General features: G+C 39.3%; 2 protein-coding genes and 1 pseudogene across 2 annotated transcripts in view; 1 reads left to right on the top strand and 2 right to left on the bottom strand.

Moving 5' to 3' along the window:
• LOC105979931 (centromere protein P) overlaps positions 1–4,828 on the top strand; it is a 369,435-nt gene that overhangs the window by 241,597 nt on the left and 123,010 nt on the right. The gene's annotated exons all lie outside the window — the stretch shown is intronic.
• ECM2 (extracellular matrix protein 2) overlaps positions 1–4,828 on the bottom strand; it is a 49,212-nt gene that overhangs the window by 16,262 nt on the left and 28,122 nt on the right. The gene's annotated exons all lie outside the window — the stretch shown is intronic.
• Positions 258–2,691, bottom strand: LOC105979930 (annotated as a pseudogene).

The following is a 4,828-nucleotide window of genomic DNA, read 5'->3' as shown; positions in this document are numbered from 1 at the left end:
TATATATATATATATATATATATATATATATATATGATTAACCTAGATCAATGGCTCCCAATTTTGATTGCATATTAGAATCATCTACAGAGCTTTAAAATACATAAATTCTCACCTAAATGAATCACAGTATGAGACTAGTTATATAAGTTGTATAAAACTGTGCCTCTATAGGCAAGAATCAGAAGGTATTCTATGTATAGATGTGAGATCCTCCTCAAGATACAGAGTTATGAAGGGGAGGCATGGAGCAGTGGTTATTCATTCATTTGTTTATTTTTAAAACGACTTCTTATTGCTTTTTGTATAAAACTGACTGTGGTAGCCATGGCTAGAGCCTGGGTCCCTTGCACAGAGACTCTGGTGTGAGTCTTCACAAGACAGTTATTGAACACCTGATAGGGAGACTTGGTGAACACAGTGTCTTTCCAGAGGTTGGGGGCCAGATACCTGTACGTCTTAGAGATAGCATCAAAGATGGCCTTGGCAAAGTTGCCTAGGGTGGCCATGCAGCCCCTGGCCCTGGTATAGCAGTCACCAATCCTAGCCATCATCATCAGCTTCTTGGGCATGGGGGGGCTCAAACAATGCTTGTTGCCCCTGGAACCAGAGATGAGGCGCATCAGCACAGTGGCTGGTCACCTTACAGAGAACCAGGTGGGGCTTGCCAGTCTTGTACCCCCTGTAGCCTCACTGCACAGAGACAATGGACAGCTTTGCCAAGATGATGGCCCCATCGGTGATGGTAGTGACTTCCTTGGAGGACTTGATTCCCAGGCCATCGTAGCCATTGTCATTTCTGATGGCAAGAAAGGCTTTGAACCTTGTCTACTGGCTGGCATGAGTCAGCTTCTACACAGGCATGATCTTTAAGATTTCAACCTTGAGAGACATCCCCAGGAAGAAGTCAATGATCTTAGACTCCTTGATGGGCAGAGAGAACAGATATATCTCTCCCAGGGACTTGATCTTCATGTCCTTCACCAGATGATCCAGCTTGGTGATAGAGGAGCCACTCCTTGTCCTTGGCTTTGCCTCCAAATTGAAGCAGTGATTTTTAAGAAGGATATATAATGTATACACATGTGTGCATGTGTGTGTTTGTGGTTTGTGGAGGTGGGGGTGGTGATATGTATTGATATCCCCATTTAATAAGAGTGTGTCCTTTGGAGAAAGAAACCAAAGATAGGAAGTTCAAATCCGGGAGAGATAATTGCTTTTGTAATATTCAAGAAGTGTGTGTTATATATATATTCATTATTTAAATTTCAAAGTAAATTATAAATTTTTGTTCTTCATTTCCCAAAGAATCTGGTTTAGCATGTCTACAATAGATTCAAGGATTCTATATGTCTTAACTCAAACAATTCTGATATAAGCCATGTATTGGAACCATTTAAGATTTTGATAAAGTCTGTCTTTAAATTTACAAATAGGAAGAAGATGAAAGTGGGTAACTGTGGCAGTAGGATAAGATCAAAAGATCATGTCTTGTCTGACTCACTTGCATGAGAAACTACATCTCATCTGACTGACCATATAATGGAAGAAACCAATTCAGATAAGAAATTTGGATTCTAGTTTGATTTTGCCAATATTTATAGACTCTTTGGCCCTCAGTTTTCTAAATGAATAAAATGAGGATTGTTAGCATACATCAGCCAAATACCACTGGGAGCACAATATTACTTAAATCAAGCTTATTATTTGCTACAGCAAAGGAGACCACATACCATGGGGAACTAACTGTGTTAGGGTGGGTTCTTTGGAGAAGCAAAACCAGTGACACATATATGTATGTGTATGTAGATATAAAGAGATTTTTATCAAAAATTGAATAACACTGTGGTAGAAGTGGGTAAGTCCACTCAGTTCAGGTCTATGCGCCATATGCAAGCTGAAGGCTTCTCCTGACTCCTGTAGCTGCAGGGGCTGATGAGCTGGAAACAAAAAGACCACAGCCTGATGGATGCTGAGCTGAATGAATCCAATATCAGCCAGATGGATCGAAAGTCAGCAGCCCACTCAAGTCTTCTGGGATTGGCAGGTGATATAATAGGAAGTCAGTGAACCAGATGCAGGGTCCAAATCTAACAGCAGAAGTCCACTAGCTTCTACTCAGTCAATTTATATTAGGAGTTAGCCACACTGAATGAAACCTCCAATTCTGTCAAGCCTGTGACCAGATTAAGGGTATCTATTCTCCCCACAATTGCGTGGTTGCTTCACAAAAGATCCCATTGTGGAGTTGACCACACTATGTGAGATCATATCATGGGAGAATCCTGGCCCACCTAAGTTATAAAAGATATAAAACCTAACTATGCCAGTCTACCTCTATCAACTTGGCACTTGTACACATCTCCTTAGACCACACTTAGTCTACAAACAAAGACAGTAATAAAGTCATAGTTGCACCTAATGTGATACAACTAATACGTGTACAACCAAAAAATGCCCTAACACCATTGACATTTTATATTTTATAAATGAACAAAGCAAAAATATTTCATATATACATACAAAGAGAAAATATTCATAACAATTACAATCCTTTCTACAGTTGGTCACATAGCCATAAATGGTATTTTGAACTACCTTCTTTTGCTGCCCATTCCATATTCCTTTGCTTTCTGCAAGAACCTCAGCTAGTTTTGGTTCTTTGCTTGGTGGGATGACTTGAAGCTTCATTCCTGAAGAGTTGGGCCATTAGTAGTCATGTCAGAATGTGATTGCTGTAGTTTATCATTGATTTTAATCACAGGACATAGTAATACTAAAGTGATGACCTAAGGAATCTCTGGGGTTTCAGATATGTTCTTCTTTATCTCAATTATGCAATATATTCCAGTTTCTCCTTGGTAATCAGGCACAGTCACGACACTCATTATACCAAGACCTTTCTTTGCTTGTTGATTCAGGGGCATATTGTTGTTGTTAGATGCCATTGATTCAGTTCTAACTCATAGTAACTCTATGCACAACAGAAAGAAATATTGCCCAGTCCTGCGCCATCCTCCCAGTCATTCCTTATGCAGTGTTGCAGTCACTGTGTCAATTTATCTCTTGGGGACCTTCCTCTCTTTTGCTTCCCCTGTACTTTACCAACCATCAAGTCCTTCTCTGGAGACTCGTCTCTCCTGACAATATGTCTGAAGTATGTGGGATTGAAGTCTTGCTATCCATTCCTCTAAGGAGCACCCTGGCTGTACATCCAAGACAGATTATTTTTGTCCTTTCAGAAGTTCATGGTACTTTCAATATTCTTGTCTAGCACCACAATTCAAGTGTATGAATTCTTCTTCGATCTTCCTTATTGAATGTCCAACTTCACATGCATCCGAAGCCATTGAAAATACTTGGGCCAGAGACACCTTAGTTCTCAAAGTAACGTCCCTACATTCCATCAGTTCTTATCATCAGATTTACTCAGTGCAGCTCATCTTGATCTCTTGACTGCAACTTTCATGAGCATTGATTGTGGAGCCAAGAAAGACAAAATCCTTGACAACTTCAGCCTTTGACACTTATCTTGATGTTACCTATTGGTCTAGTTGTAAGGATTTTGGTTTTCTTTACATTGAGTCATGTGATCTATACTGAAGGCTTTAACCTTTGATCTTCATCAGCAAATGCGTCAAGTCCTCCACACTCAAGCAAAGTTGTGTTGTTTGCATATCAAATGTTAATATACCTTCTTCCAATCCTGATGCTACATTCCTCATATAGTCTACTTTCTCTAATTACTTTGTCAGCATATAGATGAAAGAAGTATGGTGAGGGAATACAACCATGACACATGCCTTTCCTGATTTCAAATCATGCAGTATTCCTTTATTCTGTTTGCACAACTGCCTCACGATCCATGTACAAGTTTTCCATGGGCACAGTTCTGGATTTTCTATTCTTTTCAAGACTATCCATAGTTTGTTATGATCCACACAGTGTTATGCCTTGTCATAGTCAATAAAACACAAGTAAATATCTTTTTGGTATTCTTTGCTTTCAACCAAGATCCACCTGACATCAGCAATGATATTTTTTTCTTCTATGTACTCTTCTGAATCCAGCATGAACCCCTGGCAGCTTCCTGTCAATGTAGTGCCAAAATCCTTGTTGGATGCTTTTCAGCAAAATTTTACTTGCATGTGATATCTATCATATTGTTGTATAATCTGAGCATCATGTTGGATTACCTTTCTTTGGAATAGGCACAAATATAGATCTCGTCCAGGCAGTTAGCCAAGTAACTGTCTTCCAGATTTCCTGGCAGAGATGAGTAAGTGCTTCCAGTGATTCTCAACTTTCTGAAACATTTTCAATTAGTATCCTATCAATTCCTGGAATCTTATTTTTGGCTAATGGTTTTAGTGCCACTTGACTTTCTTTCATCATCGCCATTGGTTCTTTCTCATATGCTACCTCCTGAAATGGTTGAATGTCCACTAACTTTTTTTGGTATAGTGACTATATTTTTTCAATCTTCTTTGGATGCTTCCTGCATCATTCAATATTTTGCCCATAGAATCTTTTTTTTATTAAATACTTTTATTGGTAACTTTTACATCTCTTATCACAATCCATACATTCATCCATTGTTTCAAGCACATTTGCACATGTGCTGCCATCATCATTTTCAAAGCATTCTCTTCCCACTTGAGCCCTTGATATCAGCTCCCAGTTTCTTCCCCCTCCTTCCCTCACCACCCTCCCTCATGAACCCTTGGTAAGTTATAGATTATTATTTTCACATCTTACATCATCTTCCATTGCCCCTCACCCACTTGTTTGTCCCCCTAAGAGGGGGTTATAGGTTGATCCTTGTGAT

Source organism: Echinops telfairi, unplaced genomic scaffold, assembly GCF_000313985.2.
Source record: "Echinops telfairi isolate 266 unplaced genomic scaffold, ASM31398v2 ScPeMD7_7430;HRSCAF=8468, whole genome shotgun sequence".
In the NCBI taxonomy this organism is placed as follows: Eukaryota; Metazoa; Chordata; class Mammalia; order Afrosoricida; family Tenrecidae; genus Echinops; species Echinops telfairi.
The sequence above is the reverse complement of the archived record's forward strand: the minus strand, read 5'-3'. Positions and strand labels throughout refer to the sequence as shown.